The sequence below is a fragment of the Perognathus longimembris genome, unplaced genomic scaffold, assembly GCF_023159225.1.
Source record: "Perognathus longimembris pacificus isolate PPM17 unplaced genomic scaffold, ASM2315922v1 HiC_scaffold_5620, whole genome shotgun sequence".
Classification (NCBI taxonomy): Eukaryota; Metazoa; Chordata; class Mammalia; order Rodentia; family Heteromyidae; genus Perognathus; species Perognathus longimembris.
This window is the reverse complement of record NW_025961068.1, coordinates 45,619-68,892: the sequence shown is the minus strand read 5'-3', so window position 1 is coordinate 68,892 and position 23,274 is coordinate 45,619. Positions and strand designations below refer to the sequence as shown.

Genomic DNA, 23,274 nt, shown 5'->3' with positions numbered 1-23,274 from the left:
TACTTAACCCTGAGATAATGGCTCTACTTTTAGTTCCATAACAGTCTCATGGCAAGTATAATTGCCTCGTGTGTGTGTGTGTGTGTGTGTGTGTGTGTTTGTGTGTGTGTGTACCCATCCTAGGGCTTGAACTTAGGGCCTCAGCAGTGTCCCTGAGCATTTTTTGCTCAGAGTTAGCCCTCTAGTACTTGAGATACAGCTCCACTTCTGGATTGTCTCTCTCTCACTCTCTCTCTCATGTGTGTGTGAGTGTGTGTGTGAGTGGTGTGTGTGTGTGATTATCGGCAATAAAAGTGTCATGGACTTTCTTGCTAGGATTACAGCCATGAATGCCCAGCTTCAGAGTTTTTTTTTTTTGTTTTTTTTTTTGGCCAGTCCTGGGCCTTGGACTCAGGGCCTGAGCACTGTCCCTGGCTTCTTCCCGCTCAAGGCTAGCACTCCGCCACTTGAGCCACAGCGCCGCATCTGGCCGTTTTCTGTATATTTGGTGCTGGGGAATCGAACCTAGGGCCTCGTGTATCCGAGGCAGGCACTCTTGCCACTAGGCTATGTCCCCAGCCACCAGCTTCAGAGTTTTATTTAAAGTGCATAATAAAACCAGTCGAAAGCTGCATTGCTTTTGTTCCAAGAGTGGAATAGATAAAAAGAATATAACTAGCTGGCCATGTGAGTGCTCAGTACAACCAGTGGGCTCTACACTCTGCCCAGTAGAAGACTACAGAAGGCTGTGTAGGCTGCAGCAGGTGGAGTGACTGGCTGGCTGCCCCTGTTTTCCCAGTGGCCCTGCCCATGGCGCCTGGGCAAACTTTTCTGAAAGTAGGACACTCCACCAATGGCCTTCCTCTTCCTTCCTCATGTGCTCACAAGCCCGCACTTTCTACACTCTACACACCAGACACAACAGCCCTTAGCTTACACAAACATGTCAGCACACTCAGAAGACATAAAAACCAACTTGCAAAGGAGTCAAAGTAAAAACATTTGGCCTTTACAAGACGTTTAGCTTGATGATAAGGTTAGAAACTGGGGGAAATGGTGTCCAGGAAAGACTTACAGGAAAATGTAGGGATGTTCCGTTAGGTGTTGAGAAGGAGCTTGTGGATGGAGGGAGGGCTGGATCTCCAGGCAGGCTGGCATAACTGCAGTGAGAATGCGTGTCAACAGCTGGGTTGGAAGAGGGAAAAGATTACACACTTAGAGCAGAAGTGTTGGGGAACATGGTTTGATATTGGTCCCAGAGCAGCTGGATTCTGGAAGCTTCTGAGAAAATTAACACAATGAAATGAATCATTAAAAAGAAAGTGGAGATGGGCTCTGGTGGCTCATGGCTGTGATCCTAGGCACTCAGGCGGCTGAGATCTGACGATTGACATTTGAAGCCAGCCTGGACAGACAAATGCTAGAGACTTTTAATCTGCAATTAACCAACAAAAAGCCAGAAGTGGAGCTGTGGCTCAAATGTTAGAGCACCAGCCTTGACTGAAAAACCAAAGGCATAGTACCCAGGCCCTGAGTTCCATCCCTAGTAGCAGCGTCTGTGCACATTCACACATGCAAAACAAGAAAAAGAATAGAATAAAGAAATAATGAAAAGGAGAAAGAGAAGAAAACAGATTAAACTTTGAAATACTTTTACATCCAAACTCTATTTTTGAACAATCCTCAAAGTAAGAGCAAAAATATTAAAACATACAAACGTTCATACTGCACCATTGAATGCCAAGCGTATTTTTAATTCTCTGTTTTTGGACCTCTCTATATAATGTTTTCTGCCTAAAACTAGTTTTTATGTGGCCAATTTCTCTTAACACTTTCCCTGTTGCTATATATGCTCTTCATAGTTGCACTTTTTATTTATGCTGCATGATTTATCACTTGTATACTCTGGGCGACTGAAACTGAGACAATTTTCTCATCTTCGATAATGGAGGTAATTGCAGGGCACTGATGGAATTTGACTGCTATCTGCCTGGGCAGGAAAGTCTATGACACTCTTATTTCCAGTCTCTCTCTCTCTCTCTCTCTCTCTCTCTCTCCACACACACACACACACACACACACAGCCAGAAATAGAGCTGTGATTCAAGTAGCTTTGAGCAAAAAAGTAAAAAGTTCTGGGACAGCACCCAGGCCCTGAGTTCAAGACCCAGGACTGGTAAAAAAAAAAAAGTTTGAAACTTTTTTTTGGTAGAGGGAGTTGGTAGAGAGGGAGGATACTGTAACCCAAGTTTTTTCTCCCTTTGCTGAAGGGTCTATAAAATACCTAGTGGGCCAACGCAGTCATAATATTCAATGTGCACATGTGAAAGTGGAACTGGGTATCTCAAGGAGATGGGTGGGGTTGAGAGACATGAAGGAGAACGATGGAAGAGGCGACTCTGATCAGAATGCGTGTACTCAAGCACGGATACTTTGAATTGAACCTCCTATGTACAACTACTTAATGATACTTTAAAAATAAAAACAAAAGCAGTTCTTGAAAAGCAAATAAATCTACGACTCCTGGGCTGGGAGTGTAGCTCAGTGGTAGAGTGCTTCATCCTCAGATTCTAGCATGCTGGAGGCCCTGAGTTCATATCGTCTTCAGGGAGAAATCACACCCACACCCCCAAGTCTCCCACTTGAACTTGGAGGACTTAAGTCTTCAGTGAGGGTGAGGGTGTGGGTGGGGTGGAATGGCGGAAAGTTGGGTGTGTTGGGGGGAGACTAGAGCTGGCTCAGAAGCTGGACATCATCTCTTTGTCAAGCTCTGTGCCAGCACACGCAGTAGCTACATTTTAATTTTAGTTTTTCCAGGGAGTCGGGAAGCCCCGTGGTGCGTGTGGGGCTGAATTGCTGAGCAGGAGCGGGACAGAGCCAGGTGGAGGATGTTGCCATTTACATACTCCAACACCTGGGTCTGCTACTTGGGCTAGAGGGACAAGCGAGATGTCTGCAAACCACCAGCACCCAGTTTTTCCCGGGCTAGGTGGGGCCCGCTGTCTTCCGGACCTGCCAGGAAGGATGTGGGAATGAAATTCCTCCCGGATTCCTAAGCAGGTCGATTCCCTCCTGGTCGGACTGCACCACAGGCCCAGTCGCCCCCGGCACCCTCCCATGAGTGCTCTCCAGCCCCCCCACCCCACAGCTCCATCTGCGGCGGGCGTGTGTGAGGCGACACAGCAAGACCCACCCTTGTATGGCCCCGGCTACTTGGGCCCAGTCCACTTCCCTGCCCTTGGACTGCAGGCTGCCAGGGGACCTGCGTGCCCAGCGGGGCAGCACGGGAAAGGCCCCACTTTTTCTTGTCTTCTTTTTTTCTTTCCTCCATTGTGTAACAGGTTTCCTGAGCGGGGTGCCCAAGGGAGACTGCAGCTCAGCGGAGGAACCTGGGCAGGGCGCCCTATGCCACTTGCCAATCTTCCCCAAGCACAGTGTCCCCTCCTACTTGCTCACCTGCGGGGTGCAGGGCCTGAGCCTGTGCGCCCTGGAAGCCGCAAACCTCTTGGTGGCCACTGCAGTTCTACTGGGACCTGAGACCTACAATGGTAACACGGGGCCCGGCGGGGTCGTGGGGTGGAGCCTGGGTGAAGCTGTCCTCCCTGGCTGGGAGCCCCCATTCTCTGTCTTCACCATGCTGGTGTTAACGCTGCTGGCACTGCTGATCGCTGCCACTTTCTTGTGTAATCTGCTGGTACTGATCACCATCCTGCGTGTCTGCACCTTCCATCGCGTGCCGCACAACCTCCTGGCCTGGACGGCCATCTCGGACGCGCTACTGGCAGCCGTGGTGATGCCACTGAGTCTGGTGAGCGATCTGTTGGCGGGGAGGCGGTGGCGTCTGGGCCGAAACCTGTGTCACATGTGGATCTCTCTCGACATGCTGTGCTGCACCGCCAGCATCTGGAACGTGGTGACCATCGCCCTGGACCGGTACTGGACCATCACGCCCCACCTGCAGTACTCGCTCTGAGCCTGCTGCCGCGCCTTGGTGCTCATGATCGCGCTCACCTGGGCCCTGGTGGCGCTCATCGCCCCGCCCCACTGCTCTTCGGCTGGGGCAAGGTGTATGAAGCAGGGCGCCAGCAGTGCCAGGTGAGCCAGGAACCCTCAGATGCCGTCTTCTCCACCGGTGGCGCCCTTTACCTGCAGCTTGGCATCGTGTTGTTCGTCTACTGGAAGAACTCCAAGGCGGCCAAATTTTGTTTTGGTCGCCTCTGCCGACGGGCTGTGCTGCCATTGCCCGCCACCGTGCAGGTGAGGGTTCAGATGTGTTCCTGGGGGAATCTGGGGCGCTGGGGAAAGGGGAGGTTTGGGAAAGGGAGAGGGGGTAGGCGCTTGTGAGCAGGCTAGGACCAGTGGCCAATGCAGCTGGAGCACCAGAAGAATTTGCCAACTGCTCTTGCGAGGTGCTCCTGGAGCCGCTTGTGAATGCGCGTCTGGTGTGACCCCAAGAAGGTCCCTATCCGCGCGGCGTGCGCCATGGACTAAGTTTCACCACTCTCACGCGAGTACTGAACACCAGTTGGTGTTGTTTGCAGGTGCAGCCTCCCTTTACAGGGGTGGGATCACTGCATTCTCTGTGCCTTCCTTGCCTGTGGAAGTTGTGTTCAAATCAGGCTCGGAAACACTAGCTTCTCGGGTCCATCTTGACTTGCAGGACTGTGATTGGCTAGAAGTAGACTTGGTGTAGAGGAGGAAATTCCTCTCACCTGTACTAGTTTGTTTCCATCAGACCCTATTCTATCCACTGCAGTCTAGTGACGCCTCAGAAATCAACTACCTGCCTCTTCCCTGGTCAAAGGGAAAAGTGAAGATTAAAAAACAAAAACAAAAAACAAAAAACAAAAAACAAAACAAAAAAAAAAAACAAGGGTCACTGGGTGCGGGCGGCTTACCCTGTAATCCTACTACTCGAGAGGCTGATATCTGAGGACCGTGGTTCAAAGGCAGCCAGAAAGCCAGCCCAGCAGGAAAGTCCACAAGACTCTTATGTCCATTTAGCTATAAAAAAGTCAGAATGGAGCTGTGGTTTAAGCGGTAGAGTGCTGGTCTTAAGCACATGTCTCACGACAGTGCCCAGGTCCTGAGTTCAACCCCTCTCCCCTATCCATGTGCCACTTTCCCTTGGTTATCTCAATGATAAGGATATCCTATAGTTGTTTTGGGAGGAAGCAAAAGAATGGATTGCAATCCCAGCTTGGGACATCTGTTGCTTACTTTATCTGTGCTTTATTTCTTATTTAAACAACTGTGTTCCTACATCATACAGCCCTTGGTGAAGATTCCAGGAGGTTAGGAATGTAAGACATGCTAAGTGAATACACTGGCTAGAGAAAAATAAACAGGGTATTGACTGGCAGTATACAGGGAATGTAAGATTCCATTGGATGTGTAATGAATTGAGGAGCTGCATTTTAACATCTCTGATGTTCTATGTGGAGCTTTTGATCTTTTGGCCAGTATCTAAGATATGCTCAGCTACCACCTTACCCTGGAGATCCAAACTTTGCTCAGGTATTCCAGGCAGTAACCTCCCAGTCTGGAGTACAAAAGGGTTTATTTCGTACACCCTATTTTATTTTATTTGCCAGTCCTGGGGCTTGGACTCAGGGCCGGAGCACTGTCCTTGGCTTCTTTTTGCCCAAGGCTAGCACCCTACCATTTGAGCCACAGTGCCACTTCTCGCTTTTTCTATATATTTGGTGCTGAGGAATCGAACCCATTAGGCCACATTCCAAACTCCCATACATCTATTTTAAAATAACAATACATGGACTGGGCAAGGAGTGCAGAAGAGTGGAAGAGACAGGGAAAAGTCTAGTTGCTGTTAGTTTTATTTTCAGAAAATTAACCCAGACACTTTGGCTACCACACAAGCACATGCACTTGAAAAAGCAAGCTCTTTTTTTAAATTAAAAGGTAGAGGAATTTTTAACATAAAATAGGAATGTCAGAACTATAATTAGAAAGTGATGTTAAGGAGAGCTTTATTTAAAATTAATGATGTTCTTGAAAAGGTCCCTCAGAAATGCCTGGGGTGATTATAGCTTTTCCATCTGGTTACCAAGGTAAGGCTGACATTTAATAACTACATCAAACCAGCAGGCACCCATAGAAATCAGAGGGAAGTGGATAAGAGAAAGGTTTGCCAAGCTGATTTTCCTGGTCATTTAGGGAAGATTCAATCCAGGAACTGAATGAGGAAGGTGATGTAAAGAAGAGATCAATGGGTGGAAGGATGGCAGTCATGAGTGATTCATGATTGGAAGGAAGGGCTTTAGGGGCCAGGGCAAAGAGGGCATTTAGCCACTCCTGGCATGGTACCCGGGGCAAGCTCTTCTCACTCTGGGCCTTAACTTTTTACCTATCCTGGGGTTTGAACTCAGGGCTTCCAACTCACTTAGCTGCTTGCTCACTGGCGGTGCTCTACCACATCATCTGTACATCCATCTTGGCATTTTTGCTAGTTAGAGGTGGATTTTGGAGGACTTTTCTGCCTGGGCTGTTTTCAGACCTCTATCCTCCAGAGCTCAGCCTCTTGAATAACTAGGATTACAGCTGTAAGCCACTAATGCCTGGTGGCCTCAACTTCTGTAATACACAGAATTGGTTTGCAATGTCTAAGAACCATGGGAAGCTGAGACTGTAAATGAAATAGAGCATCTCATTTTGAGGGGTGGCATCAAGGCCTCACTTAAAATCCTGTATAATGTTTCTGTCAGCATTTGCAAGTCCTCTGGCTATGTGAAATCAAAGACAGATGTTTAAAATGATGTGCCAGGAAATGTATCCCTGTGCTTTCCCCCACCTGCACCCTAGAGGCAGTGATGCTGAATTGGATTTAGATGCTGTGAAGCATCTGCATTTCTTTGTGAGGGTGGCAGAAGCCTCTTGATGATGCTGTGTACATCCTTCATCTTTTTTCCCTCAAGAATGCGATGGTTAGGTCCCAGCTTGAAAACAGTATTAGAAAAGTATATGCTATAGTTCTTGGACTGGGGTTTGACCTTTGGAAAAATGCAAAATTTGAAAGTATGAAGGATAAAAAAATGTGAATGGAGCAAATTTTGTCTTCCAGGCACTGTGCTTAAGGTTGTATGTTCACCTTGGACTAAATGGTCATGATCATGGTCCAGCACAGTGGTCTCCCACAGCCTCTGTTAGGAGAAATAAGCTTGAGCAGCAGTAATGTACTACCCTCATCTAGAAGAAGTTAATTTCACTCTCATACTGAGTTCAGTGTGGGTCTGGTAGCTTTCCCGCATCAATCTCATGTAGACAGTAAAGCATGGATTTACTTTTTAACTATGGTATCTAGCACAGGTGGCTTCCAAAGTTGATGGGGAAAGAGAGGGGTGTGGAGATGAATCAGCTGGTAACTGTCTTCTCCTGGAGTGGACATGACACACAGGTATCAGGTGGAGAATCTGGTCGGTCCCAAATCCAAAGGAAGTACGTGCTTTTCATTACTTCGTGCTGCCACCGGGCATTTGTCTTCTGAGACCTGCCCCTCTGCACCTGGACATCGCACCTGCAGAGGAATCAGACAGCATAGCCCATCAAGGTGGGTGCCAGGAAACAGGATCTCCAAACTACCAACAGCAACGGCGCCTTTCCAGGAGGGCTAAATGCAGCAGAGCACAGACATATTGTCAACATCTCTCAGTGAACAAATTTCATTCCTGGCATGGCTGTCTGACTCATGCCCTTTCTTTCCCTCCCCCTCCCTCCTTTCCTCCTTCCATCCCTCCCTCACTCTCCCCTTCCCACCTCTCTCCCACTCCCCTCCCTCCCTCCCTTCCTTCCTCCCTCCATTCCTTCTTCCCGCCCTCCCTCCCTCCCTCCCTCTTTCTTTCTTTCTTTCTTTCTTTCTTTCTTCTTTCTTTCTTTCTTTCTTTCTTTCTTTTTTTCCTACTTTGTGACAGTTCTAGGGCTGGAACTCAGAGCCTGGGCATTGTTAAGAGCTCTTTCACTCAAGGTTGGCACTCTGCCACTTGAGCCATAGTTCCACTTCTGCCTTTTTAATGCTTAGTAGCAGATAAAAGTCTCACAGAATTTCCTGCCTGGGCTGCGTAGCTAGTATTACAGGTGTAAGCCTGGTATCTGGACTTTCATTTTTAACTAATTAATGCTTGTTTGTTTTCCTTTTCAGATTTAATTTGATTTTTGAATTAGCATACAGTAGAAATACAAGGGGGCTCTGTTGTAATAATTCCAGACATGCATACTGTGTGCTTTGAATAAGTCCACTTACTCCATTCCATTATATTCCCAATCCTCATCTTTCCTGCCCCCTTTTCAAATAGAATTTGAGGGTCTAAATAAGCTGTCTTCAAATATATGTGTGTATGCATGTGAATATGTGTGTACATATGTGTATATGTGCGTGTACCTTGATTCTCTTTACTGCACACTAACTTTTCCTTTCCAATCCCCTCTAGACAGTCCTCATTTTACATTTATGTCCTGTATTGTTATTAATCATCATTATCACTTAAGCTCTGTATTCCACAAATGAGCAAGAACATACCGTGTTTGACTTAACTCACTCAACATAATGACTCCAATTCAAATATATTAAAAAGATTATATTTTCTTTCAAATGTGAACTTAGCACCTATGTTAAAAATTATTTGGCTATAGGTGTGTAGGTTCACTTCTATTGATCTATTATTCCATTGATCTATGGATGTCAGGTGGCATAATACTTCCTACCATTCTTTTTGCTCAATTGCTTTGCCTATTTGGGAGTTCTTAGGGTTGTGCATACATTTTAGAACTATTTTTGTGGGGATTTTTCTTCTAGTTTTGCGAAGACTCCTATTGGGTAACAAACTGTACAAGAAATGTACCCAAGGCCTAAGGTATGAAACTGTAATCTCTCTGTACATCCCTTTGACCATAAATAAGAATAAAATTGTTTAAAAGACTCCCATTGGTATTTTGAAAGGGATTTCATTAAATCTGTAAATCACTTTGGGTACATTGGACCTTTTAACATCAATTTATGAACACGGGATATCTCTACATTTTTGTGTCCTCTACTCAGCATTGGTAATACTTGTACAATGTCTTTTAAGCCATCTAGACTGGGGCTAACCTGGATTGTCCTGGGTCCCCTAACTTCAAGGACCTGTACAGTCCTAAGAAGAAGGGAGGTGTGTTACAGATCCATGCTGAGTCTAAAACAGATGTCAAAATTCAAGTCTGTCACACCAGCCTACAGGTGTATGATGCTGGAGCTTGTCTGGGGGTGTCCATCTATGAGCTCCAACTTGTGCATGATGCCTTCTGTTTCTACCAGGAGCTGTGTCTCAGCACAGAGAGCCTGACGCTTGATTCCAAGATTAATCTTTGTGCTTACTTCCATGCTGTGCTCCCCAGAAGCTTGAGTGCTGCTCCCACTCCGCTCTCTGAGGTTGGAGGAGGGTTGGAGGCAGTCAGCTCCAGGAGTTTGGCTATCACTTCCCTGTAATATTCTTCCTGGCTCCCACTGTATCACAATGCTTGTCCTTGCCTTTTCTTCCAATTTTTTCCTCTCATTAGGTTGTTGATAGAGAGTAAAGAAGGGAAAGAGAAACAGAGAATGTAGACATCTGTGGTGCTGGGACTGTTTACACGTTTGCCTTTGTAATAAGCGTCTCCTTACATCTATATGGTTCCTAGACAATGTTGGAAGAGGGCAAACACAAACTCTAACCTCTTTGATTTTTTTGTAGGTTTCATAATTTCTTGCAAATTACGTCTCTTTTTTTCTTTTTGTCTGGTGCTGTCCCTGAGCTTTGTAGCTCAAGGCTAGAATTCTAGAGCTACAGTTCTACTTCTAGCTTAAAAAAATTGTTATTATAAAAGTGATGTATAAGCAGGTCACAGTTATGTAAGTCAGATGAAGAGTACCTTTTTTACTTTCTTTCTTTTTTTGCTTTGCCAGTCCTGGGGCTTGGACTCAGGGCCTGAACACTGTCCCTGGCTTCTTTTTACTCAAGGCTTGCACTCTGCCACTTGAACCACAGAGCCACTTCTGGCCATTTTCTGTATATGTGGTGCTGGGCAATCGAACCAGGGCCTCATGTATATGAGGCAGGCACTCTTGCCACTAGGCCATATCCCCAGCCCAAGAGTACATTTCTTTTTGGCAAATGTCATCCATTCCTTTGCTTTCTCCAGTGTTTCCCTCCATCTCCACTCACAATTGACAAGTTATATAGTTCATTTCCAACAGTGTCTAGTGAGTACAACTGCTGTTAATTGTTGCTTGAATTGCTACCTTTTGCCCACTAGATGGCGTAGACTGTATACTTTTCCATCAATTTTAACGACACTATTGACAGGAATTATAAAAGCTCAGTAGTTTAAGTGGCATGTTCTCAACATCCTTTTTAGACTTGGAGGAGTTTTAGAAATCAGGTTTTACAGATAAGGAACTTTTTTTTCTAGCAGTTTAGGGAGAACTTAAGAAATAATAATAATATCGAGTAGCTTCTTTACCCAGAGATGTAACACTTCTGCCACACTGCTTCTCATCCCAGGCCCACAGAAACTGACATGGCAATGGCACAGATTGAATCTGGGAAGGTAAACCCATCTCCCCGTGGTGCTTGGGGGTGGAGGAGCAGTGGAGGGCAGGATCCAGGTCTTCCTTGGAGAGGATACTGGAACTGGAGCTCCTCTGCAAGACACACAGGGGAATGGCAGGCAGGGAGGCACTTCTGCCACTCTGCTTCTCATCCCAGGCCCACAGTAACTGATATGGCAATGGCACAGATTGAATTTGGGAAGGTAAACCCATCTCTCCGTGGTTCTTGGGGTTGGAGGAGCAATGGAGGGCAGGCTTCGGGACTTCCTTGAAGAGGATACTGGGACTGGAGCTCCTCTGCAAGAAGCAAAGGGGAATGGCAGGTCGGGAGGCACTGCTGCCACTCTGCTTCTCATCCCAGGCCCTCAGAAAATGAGATGGAAATGGTGAAGATTGAATCTGGCAAGGTAAACCCATCTCCCCGTAGTTCTTGGGGGTGGAGGAACAATGGAGGGCAGGCTCCAGGACTAACTGGGAGAGGATACTGGGAATAGAGCTCCTCTGCAAGAAGCAGAGGGGAATGGCAGGTGGGGAGGCACTCCTGCCACTCTGCTTCTCATCCCAGGCCCACAGAAATTGAGATGGCAATGGTAAAGATTGAATCTGGCAAGGTAAACCCAACTCCCCGTAGTTTTTGGGGGTGGAGGAGCAATGGAGGGCAGGCTCCAGGTCTACCCGGGAGAGCATACTGAGAATGGAGCTCCTCTGCAGGAAGCAGAGGGGAATGGCATTTGGGGATTCACTTCTGCCACTCTGCTTCTCATCCCAGGCCCACAGAAATTGAGATGGCAATGGTGAAGATTGAATCTGGCAAGGTAAACCCAACTCCCCGTAGTTTTTGGGGGTGGAGGAGCAATGGAGTGCAGTCTCCAGGTCTACCCGGGAGAGCACACTGAGAATGGAGCTCCTCTGCAGGAAGCAGAGGGGAATGGCATGTGGGGATTCACTTCTTCCACTCTGCTTCTCGTCCCAGGCCCACAGAAATTGAGATGGCAATGGTGAAGATTGAATCTGGCAAGGTAAACCCATCTCCCCATAGTTTTTGGTGGTGGAAAAGCAATGGAGGGAATGCTCCAGATCTACCTGGTGGAGGATACTGGGAATAGAGCTCCTCTTCAAGAAGGAGAGGGAGAATGGCAGGCTGGGAGGCACTTATGCCACTCTGCTTTCATCCCAGGCCCAGAGAAACTGAGATGGCAATGGTGAAGATTGAATCTGGCAAGGTAAACCCATCTCCCCATAGTTTTAAGGGGGTGGAAAATCAATGGAGGGCAGGCTCCAGTTCTATCTGGGAGAGGATACTGGGACTGGAGCTCTTCTGCAAGAAGCAGAGGGGAACGCCAGGCGGGGAGGCACTTCTGCCACTCTGCTTCTCATCCCAGGCCCATAGAAACTGAGATGGAAATGGTGAAGACTGGATCTGGGAAGGTAAACCGATCTCCACGTGGTTCTTGGGGTTGGAGGAGCAGTGGTGGTCAGGCTCCCGGTCTACCTGGGAGAGCATACTGGGACTGGAGCTCCTCTGCAAGAAGCAGAGGGTCATGGCAGGCGGGGAGGCACTTCTGCCACTCTGCTTCTCATCCCAGGCCCACAGAAACTAAGATGGCAATGGTGAAGATTGAATCTGGCAAGGTAAACCCATCTCCCCGTAGTTTGGGGGGTGGAAAAGCAATGGAGGGCAGGCTCCAGGTCTACCTGGGAGAGTATACTGGGACTGGAGCTCCTCTGCAAGAAGCAGAGGGGAATGGCAGGTGGGGAGGCACTTCTGCCACTCTGCTTCTCATCCCAGGCCCTCAGAAACTGAGATGGAAATGGTGAAGATTGAATCTGGCAAGGTAAACCCATCTCCCCGTAGTTCTTGGGGGTGGAGGGACAATGGAGGGCAGGCTCCAGGACTAACTGGGAGAGGATACTGGGAATAGAACACCTCTGCAAGAAGCAGAGGGGAATGGCAGGTGGGGAGGCACTTCTGCCACTCTGCTTCTGCTCCCAGGCCCACATAAACTGAGATGGCAATGGTGAAGATTGAATCTGATAAGGTAAACCCATCTCCCCGTAGTTCTTGGGGGTGTAGAAGCAATGGAGGGCAGGCTCCAGGTCTACCTGGGAGAGGATACTGGGACTGGAGCTCCTCTGCAAGAAGGAGAGGGGGAATGGCAGGCTGGGAGGCACTTATGCCACTCTGCTTTTCATCCCAGGCCCACAGAAACTGAGATGGCAATGGTGAAGATTGAATCTGGCAAGGTAAAGCCATCTCCCCTTGGTTCTCGGGATTGGAGGAGCAATGGAGGGCAGGCTCCAGGTCTACCTGGGAGAGGATACTGGAACTGGAGCTCCTCTGCAAGAAGCAGACGGGAATGGCAGGTGGGAAGGCATTTCTGCCACTCTGTTTCTCATCCCAGGTCCACAGAAACTGAGGTGGCATTGGTGAAGATTGTATCTGGGAAGGTAAACTCTCTCTTTCCTCTAGAGGGAAGGTGGAAAGGTTTGTGAAAGTTGTGTATTTTCCAATACCCAAGTGTTCAAATTGTGCAGGGCTGACACTGTCTGACTTGAAGTCACTTTGTAGAAGCAGGTAGGTGGCCATCACGGCATCAAATGTCCTCTGTGTTACTGACTCGTGGATATGACACTCGGTGTAGCCCATGTCCCACATTATGGTGACAACCAGTGGGTCTAGGTGATTGGGCAGTGGCTCATCCCGATACAGGGAGCCTTCCTCAATTGGAGCCAACCATGGGTGCACCATGATTTGTTGTATATTCGGCCTGTATTCTGGATTTACAGTTAAGAACTGGGAAATGATGCTTTGTCCTTTTGCACTCAAGTGAAATGGTATCTCATACCTGCCATGCACAATTGCTTCACGTAGCTGGTTGCTATTGCTCCCTTGAAAAGGGAATTGTCCCGTCACCATAAACAAAAGTATTGTGCCCAGACACCACACATCGAACTTGAAGCCATCATACGCTTGCTTCAAGTAGATCTCAGGGGCACGGAAGGCATAGGCTCCTCGGAATTCTGTGAGCAACTGCCCTGGGGCAACTCTTACACTTAACCCAAAGTCACTGACTTTGGCATTGCCATATTCATCCAGTAGGATGTTGTCAGGCTTTAGGTCGAGGTGCGCAATTCAGTTGAGATGGCAGTACTGCACAGCACTTGCTATCTGCTGCAGCAGCTTCCTGGCTTCGTTCTCAAAAAGGCAGCGTGAATTTTGGATCCAGGTCTGTAGGTTTCCCTTGGTGGCCATTTCCATTCCCAAATATGTGTGTTCCTCTCCCTGGATGCCTTGGTACACCCTGATCAGGTGGGGGTGACTCAGGGACTTAACAATGTCCACCTCATTTTCTACCAGTATGGGGTAGTGTCTTGTCTGCAGTATTTTCACTGCTACCTCTTTGTCTGTGAGGTGGTGACAGGCCTTCTTCACATGCCCATAGGTGCCAGAGCCAATGGTGTGATATACATAGTATTGGCTGGTAAGGGCCTCCTCGTCTTGGGAGGAGAATGTGGTACATTCGCTGTGACGTAACTCCATATTCTTGATGGGACAGCTAGGGAAATGTGTTGGGTCATGAATCTTAAGTAGACTTATCTGGATATATACGCCAGGTAACAAATCTTAAAATTAGCTAAATAATAGGGTAGGTATGTAATCTTAAACTTAGATAAAGCAATGTGGTGGGTATTAAATCTTAATTAAACTTAGCTAAGTCACTTCAACAATAGCTCAGCTTAACACAGTATAACCCCCAGAATAATGGAAATCCCCCCAACCCACACCACCCCAAGCCTCCCTCCCCCCCCCCCCCCAAATGAAAGCTTTAACCTCAGTCAGGTTTCAGTGCAGCCTTCTGTCTGATCGCAGGAGTTCAGTCGGGATCGCTCAGCACCACAAGGGAGGAAGGAACCGCCTTCTGCAACTGCAGCTGGCCTCGGAATGACAGGTAAGGAAATGGGCCAATCACAGGCGGGCCCGTGACGTCACCGAGGGATGGACCAAACACAGGCGGTACCGGTGACATCGGCCCCTGTGGCGGTCTTGCTCCTAGGCCTCGAGGACCAGGCGCCATCAAGGATGCGAGGGCCCGAGGACCTCCGCCAGGGACGCGAGGTGGACTCCGCGGTCACCCGTGTGGATCGCTTGTGGTGGACACAACGGTCACCCGCGTGGATCGCTTGTGGTGGACGCCACGGTCACCCGCGTGGCCCGAGGTGGACGCCGCGGTCACCCGCGTGGCGTTGTCTCGGGAACGGGAAGACCACGGCCCAGCGCCTCCCTCCCGCTCCAGGGCCGTGGGATCCCAGGCCCCGGCGCTGCGCAGGCCCTCGGCCTCCCTGTGGGCAGGCGCTGTGGCTCTGCCATACTGCGGTGGAGAGACTACCAGAGGGGCATCCAGATGCTTGTGTGGAGCCATAGAGTTTTATTCAGGAAAAAACCACTCTCAAATGGTTGGTCCCCAGCTTGATGACATGGTTTATTTACAATTAAAAAGACTATAAGAAAATAAACGAGGAGAACAAGAGACCCTTCACACCTTTATTTTATTTTATTTTTTTTAACTTGAAAACCATCTGTAATAAAGCCTCAGCTCATTGTTTAATAACAAAAAAGGAACCACATCATTCTTCTGCCGGTTATAGGAAGAAGGCTTACAAACACATCATCACAGTGTAGAGGATGCAGCTCCTGAAGACTACCAGTAGGGAATAAGAACAGTTTGCACCTGCCATATTGCGTGACAACATGGATGCTTTCTTAGGAAACCCTTGGCTCCAGAGCTTGGTGTTCTAGCTACTAAGCACCTTCAGAGTGGGAGGATATAAGGTTTGAGAGCAAACAGTGCAGGCTGTGTCAGGACACACAAGCTTTCACTTGTAATTGGCTGGTGCACGTAATCATTTCAATATAACATTCACCAAAAAAGAAATATAATACTGAATTCCGACCTTTTGAGCAGGACAGACTGGGACATTAATAGAGGTCAAGGCTTCAAAGGTTGTTTCTCTGATGAGAGGAGAAATTCACAACCACAGTTTTTATTGTGGTTTCACACCTGATACACTTACAGATTGTGAAGAACCTAGCTATCCAGTTGTCCCTTCTCAGAAATTGCACTAAACGCGCAGTGCCATTTCCTAGGCTGCTGAGTGTGAAGCACCATCATGATGTTGAGCTTTTGGACTACTGCCTTTTACAATCTCATGTCCTATCCACAGTAGGGAGTAATAGAAAAATCCATCTCATCAACTGACACACTGACAGTCATGGAGCAAGCATAGCAGCAACTATGAGGACACCATGGAGTAAGAGTAAATCATGAGGACACCAAAGGAGGACAATTCTTCCTGGGGAGCCTAGGGCTTGTCTAGCTCTGGCCCCAAGGGAAATTCTTTAGTCCCTGGCATGCCTGAATAGTTGGCTATGCTAAGAACCCCACTCAGTTGCCTCCCTCACAGTCAACAGAGAAAAAGAATGTCCAAGAGCATACGGCCATTTTTAAGGCTATCAGCCCCCAAATATTTTAGCCCACTTACTGATGGCTAGTTCCTTCAAAATAGCTCAAAGGCTAGGAAGTCCAGACATACCTTAAAGGTGTTAGCTTTTTAAAATATTCGTGAGTAACCAAGCAAATTTAGTGGGCAGTAACAACAAAGGTCCTCTACTGAAACCTGTTCACAGATAACCTCCGCAAGTTCACCTGGCTTTGTCCAGTTACATAGTATTTTACTCTCAGTACTTTTGAGATTTTTCAGAGTTGGACAAATAATCGTTTTATATGTCTTTCTATAATCCTTTTGAAGGTCAACGCACACACACACACACACACACACACACACACACTCACACACACACACACACAACACCAGTGCCAGCTACAAGGATCATAGATACTTTCAGATAGGTCACACCTCCCTGCAGATGCTACTACTGGGTAACAGTCTAAGAATTACGGAACTGATTAAAACAAAGAAACTACCAACACTCGCGTTGCTTCCCAGGTTACATGGGTTTTCTGTGGAAACTTACATGACTGTGTGTTGTAAGCCTGGGTCATCAAAAAACACTAAATAAACCACTCCCCTCTGACAACTTCAATCTCAGATGAAGACGAAACTTGTGGAGAGAATAGGTTTAACATACAGTCCCTTAGTTAGAATAAACTTGGTTCATCCTACACGCACCCTTTCTTCCCCAACTATTTTGCTACAAAATGTTTTTATTTAGTTAGTTTTTTTATTAATTAAATTTTGTTGACAAGGTTTTGTGCAAAAGGTGTACAGTTACGTGATAAGGCAGTGAATACATTTCTTGTGATATCTTAAACCCTCGTTTTTCTTTTCCTTCCCTAGATCAGGTAGGCATATATACAGTACCCAGTGTCCCGAAATCATATACAGTAACCACATGGCATAGGCCAAAGGAATTCACCTAGAACTTTACATGTATTGTCAACAATAGAATCTTCCTGGGTTCTTCTCTTGGGGTTGTTTTTGCTTATCCCCGTCTTATATGATCATATGTACATAGCTGTTGAGCCATTGTGATCCACTGATAGGTCAATTCTAAACCTTTCTATGTGTAGTAGTTGTTTGGTTTTAGATACATAATGGAAGGTCGATGACAGAAACCTGTGGAAATATCATTTGAATAGTTTTTTGTTTCGCAGACCTAGTCTCCACTGTCTTCCCCCTCCTCCCCACACACACACTCTGACAGTAATATATCAAGGAGACCATGTCCCTTTGTTCTCTGTGTTCTAGGCTTGTCTTGCTCAACATTATTTGTTCAAGTTCTGACCATTTCCCTGCGAATACCAATGTTTTATCATTTCTATTTGCTATGGAGTATTCCATTGTGAATAGGTACCACAATTTTTGTATTCATTCATCTGCAGTGGGGCATCTGGGTTGTTTCCATATTTTGCCTATTGTAAATTGTGCAGCGATAAACATGGATGTGCAGATGTCTTTTGGATATCCTGAGACCTGTTGTTCAGGATAGATGCCTAGGAGTGGTATGGCTGGGTCATAGGGTATGTCTATGCTGAGCTTTTTGAGGAACATCCATACTGTTTTCAAAGCGGTGGTACTAATTTGCCCTCCCACCAACAGTGGAGAAGGGCTCCTCTTTCCCCGCATGCCCTCCAGCATTTGTTGTTGCCCGAGTTCACAGTATAGGCCATTCTAACTGGAGTGAGGTGGTATCTCTGGGTTGTTTTTATTTTCATTTCCTTTACTGCCAGGGATGTTGAACATTTCCTCATATGTTTCTTTGCCATTCTTATCTCTTCTCCTGTGAAGTCTCTCTTTAGCTCCTTTGTCCATTTAATAATTGGTTTCCTGGGTTTGGAGGGGGTTAGTTTTTGTGTTCTCTGTAGATGACGGATATTAGGCCTCTGTCTGGTGCTGTGCTGGTGAAAATCCTTTCCCATATGGTTGGCTGTCTTACTAGATTGGTAGCTATGTCTTTAGCTGTGCTGAAACGTTTTATTTTGTCAAGGTCCCATTTGTTGAGACTCTCCCCTATCTGTCGTGCCCCTGGGACTATATTCAGGAAGGTCCTTCCTGTGTCTTTTAGTTCTAACGTCTTTTCTGCTCTGACCTTCAGTAGTTTCAAGGTCTTCAGGTCTATTTTCCTACCAGTACCACACTCTCTTTGCTATGATGGCTCTATAATAGAGCTTGAAGTCTGGTATTCTTTTGCCTAGAATTGCTTTGGCTACTCTAGGTCTTTTGCTCTTCCATATGAATTTATGGGTTGCTTTCTCTATTTCAGTGAAGAATGTAACTGGGATCTTGATGGGGATTGCATTGAATTTGTATCGCATTTGGGGCAATATGGGCATTTTCGCTATATTGATTCTGCCTACCCATGAGCATGGGAGGTCTTTCCATTAGCTTGTGTCCTCTTTGATTTTTCTAACAGTAATATATCAAGGAGAACATGCCCCTTTGTTCTCTGTGTTTATTTATTTATTTATTTTTGCCAGTTTTGGGCCTTGAACTCAGGGCCTGAGCACTGTCCCTGGCTACTTTTTGCTCAAGGCTAGCACTCTGCCACTTGAGTCACAGCACCACTTCTGGCCTTTTGTATATATGTGGTGCTGGGGAATTGAACCCAGGGCTTCATGTATACAAAACATTTTTGGGACTAAGGATGTAGCTCTGTGTTAGAGTGCTTGTCTAGCATGCACAAGGCCTTGGCATGCCTTGGCAAGGAAGGAAGGGAGGAAACGAAAAGAAGGAAAGGAAAGTGGAAGGGAAAAGGGAAAAGTAAGGGGAGAAGGAAGGGAAACGGAAGGAAAGGACTTAAACTATAGTTCATCCAATAAAATATTAGGTGATCCAGGTGTCAATGGCTATCTCCTTTCATCCTAGCTGGGATCTGGTGATCATGGTTCAAAGCCAGCCTAGGCAAGAAAGTCCACAAAATTCTTATCTCCAATTAACCACCCCAAAGCCAGAAGTGGAGCTCTGGTTCAAGTGGCAAAGCATGAACCTTGAGCAAGCAAGCTCAAGGGACAATACCTGAGCCCAAGCCCCAGGACCAAAAGGCTACCTGTAGTCCCATCTGCATGGGAGACACAAGTAGGAGAATAACATTCCAATATCCGCCACAGGCAAAAGTGTGAGACTCTATCTGAAAAAGATATAGAGGCAAGACTCCAATAGTAGAGCACCTCCCTAACAAGTTCAAACCTCAGTAGCATAAAATATGTACCAAAATACCATGATGGATAGATATGTCTGTACATGTATATGTCCATATATGTATACAACATAGGTTAAATTCAAATATGCACATATATGCACACACATACACACACACACACACACACACACACACACACACACACACACACACACACCATAAGGTAAGGATGGAAGAGAATAAAGATCCTTCCAATGTTAAATAATAAAAGCAGGAGCCTCAATGTCAGACTGGGGCTTGAGAACTAGCAAACCACTCTGCCTCTCCAAACCTGTCTCTCCATGACAGTACTGAAAGTCCTTCTCCCCACCAGCCCAAAGAATGGTGGGCCAATAAATCTCTTGATTATAAATTATCCAATCTCAGAGATTCTGTTATAGTAGCACAAAATGGACTGGACCACATAACAAGTTAAAAGGATGAGGTCTGTTTATTGCCCAACTGTAGACAAGGTTTGGGTGCCCTGATATGAGAATTTCTGGGTTATGATGCAGACCCAGATACCTCCTGAGCAGCATCGGTTGGAAGATGACTGCCAGGAACACAAAGCTCTCATGACCTGACAGCCTCCCTTGACCTCCATACCAAAAGTCCAGTGTTTTTTTCCCACATAGAAACTATAGTAGGTTGACTTACTAACTAGCAAATAGGGTAAAGTCAGAGGTCCTTCACAGTTTTGAATGTTTGTCTAGGACCTGAGGTATGACAGCAGCTGTGTAGGAATGAATGAGAAAGCAAAGCTCAGAGCATTCACAGTTAGGGATGAATCCATTTCAAGTGCCATTTCCTCACCTATAACAAAGACCAACGTTTTCTATAGCATACGTTCATTCTGAGGATTGCAGTGAGATTGTAGTGTAGCATGGGAGCTCAGACATCAGCTTCATGTTCCTCTCCTCCCTTCTCTAGAAAATGCTACTGCCATGTTGGGCCAGATACTCAGTACCAGACCAGTGCATAACCAAGCATCACATCTCTGGGAGGAGAGAGGACATTGGGAGCTCCCTGTAGTGGAGTTGATGTGAAGTTGGATTATAACTGACATGCCCCATTTCTAAGCACAGCTCTCAGGTTGGCTTGGAATCGCTGGACTTCATTTAATCTGTTACATCCAAGCTCCAAATGTGATTTCTCCAAAATGCTGTCAAGGGACAAGTAACCAAAATATCACCCCACGTAAACAAAGTGTCTAGCTCGTCTGACAACCTAGAGCAGGAAATTACCTCAGCTCCTTCAGTCTAGTAAAACACACAACAGAATGCAATTGTGATTAAGGGGCAGTTGTGATCGTGTTAATGTCTGAAAAACATACTTTTTGTTGTTGGGAGTTCTTTTGCTCAAGCATGGCAATCCACTGGGATTGATGCTGAGAAAGGAAAAGTGAAATCAATGCATTCTTGAAGATAGGCTACCTTTGTGTTTCCAGCTTCAGAATCATTTGATCCCAAATCATATCCTTTTACATTCCCAGCTTCTCTGGTGAGACCATGTCTTTTATCTTCAGTTCTCTCACTCCAAACCAGCTATGCTCAGTACACGGAGAAGGAGCCAGTAGAGAGGAAAGATCTTGTTATTTATAAGCATTGTCCTGTCCTGCTGCTCTGATATGTCCCTTATTGGGACATGTCCAGGAATGAGGCCCAGTTCATCTTCAGAGTCCTGATTATTGCCGTGGGTTCTACCCCTGATATGAGCCCTCCAAGAAGGCCAGGCCCATGAAGCATCTCCCTCTGGGGCACTATTCAGTACAGGTCACCAAATTGAGTGAGCTACATGCCTCACTTTGCAGGAAGTTCAAAGATTCCATTTACTGCTGTGCATCATTGGCTCATGCTTGTTATCCTAGCTATTGAGGAAGCTAGGATCTGAGAATTGTGGGTCAAAGCCAGCCTAGGCAGGAAAAACCATGAATTCTTACCTCCAATTAATCCTCAAAAATCTAGACGTACAGCAGTTGAACAAAGGCAGCAGTGGTGCTGGGCACAAGTGGCTAAATCCCAGTGGCTGTAATCCCAGATAGCAAGGGTCTAAGATCTGAGGATCATGGATTCGAAGCCAAACCGGGCAGAAAAGTCTGTGAGGCATTTATCTCCAATAAACTACACTGAAAAAGCAAGTGGTACTGTGAGGCTCAAGTGGTAGAGTGCTAGCCTGGAACAAAAAGGAGCTCAGGGACACTGCCCAGGCCCAGAGTTTGAGCCTCGGGACTGGAAAAAAAATGCAGCAGTTGTACTCACTAGACACTGTTGAAAATGAACTATATAACTTGTCAATTGTGAGTGGAGATGGAGGGAAACACTGGAGAAAACAAAGGAAGGGATGACATTTTCCAAAAAGAAAGGTACTCTTGGGCTGGTGATATGGACTAGTAGCAAGAGTGCCTGTCTCATATACATGAGGCCCTGGTTCAATTGCCCAGCACCACATATACAGAAAATGGCCAGAAGTGGCGCTGTGGCTCAAGAAGCAGAGTGCTAGCCTTGAGCAAAAAGAAGCCAGGGAGAGTGTTCAGGCCCTGAGTCCAAGCCCCAGGACTGGCAAATGAAAAGAAAAGAAAGAAAGAAAGAAAGAAAGGTACTCTTCACCTGACTTACATAACTGTGACCCGCTTGTGCATCACTTTTATAATAACAATGTTTTAAGCTAGAAGTAGAGCTGTAGCTCTAGAATTCTAGCCTTGAGCTAAAAAGCTCAGGGACAGCACCCAGACAAAAAGAAAAAAAGAGGCGTAATTTGCAGGAAATTATGAAACCTACAAAAATCAAAGAGTTTAGAGTTTGTGTTTGCCCTCTTCCAACATTGTCTAGGAACCATATAGATGTAAGGAGACGCTTATTCCAAAGTCACATGTGTAAACAGTCCCAGCACCACAGATGTCTACATTCTCTGTTTCTCTTCCCCTTCTTTACTTTCTACCAACAACCTAATGAGAGGAAAAAATGGAAGTAAAGGCAAGGACAAGCATTGTGACACAGTGGGAGACAGGAAGAATATTACAGGGAAGTGATAGCCAAACTCCTGGAGCTGACTGCCTCCACCCCTCCTCCAACCTCAGGGAGCAGAGTGGGAGCAGCACTCAAGCTTCTGGGGAGCACAGCATGGAAGTAAGCACAAATATTAATCTTGGACCCAAGCGTCAGGCCCTCTGGGCTGAGACACAGCTCCTGGTAGAAACAGAAGGCACCATGCACAAGTTGGAGCTCATAGATGGACACCCCCAGACAAGCTCCAGCATCATACACCTGTAGGCTGGTGTGACAGACTTGAATTTTGACATCTGTTTTAGACTCAGCATGGATCTGTAACACACCTCCCTTCTTCTTAGGACTGTACACGTCCTTGAAGTTAGGGGACCCAGGACAATCCAGGTTAGCCCCAGTCTAGATGGCTTAAAAGACATTGTAGTATTACCAATGCTGAGTAGAGGACACAAAAATGTAGAGATATCCTGTGTTCATAAATTGATGTTAAAATGTCCAAAGTACCCAAAGTGATTTACAAATTTAATGAAATCCCTTTCAAAATACCAATGGGAGTCATTTAAACAATTTTATTCTTATTTATGGTCAAAGGGATGTACAGAGAGATTACAGTTTCATACGTTAGGCCTTGGGTACATTTCTTGTACAGTTTGTTACCCAATAGGAGTCTTCGCAAAACTAGAAGAAAAATTCCCACAAAAATAGTTCTAAAATGTATGCACAACCCTAAGAACTCCCAAATAGGCAAAGCAATTGAGCAAAAAGAATGGCAGGAAGTATTATGCCACCTGACATCCATAGATCTATGGAATAATAGATCAAAAGAAGTGAACCTACACACCTATAGCCAAATGATTTTTAACATAGGTGGTAAGTTCACATTTGAAAGAAAATATAATCTTTTTAATATATTTGAATTGGAGTCATTATTTTGAGTGAGTTAAGTCAAATACTGTATGTTCTTGCTCATTTGTGGAATACAGAGCTGAAGTGATAATGATGATTAATAACAATAC

General features: G+C 46.2%; 1 pseudogene; it reads left to right on the top strand.

Annotated features, from left to right (window-relative positions):
- The first annotated feature begins 2,350 nt into the window (after positions 1-2,350).
- Positions 2,351-4,964, top strand: LOC125345397 (annotated as a pseudogene).
- Positions 4,965-23,274: the final 18,310 nt, after the last annotated feature.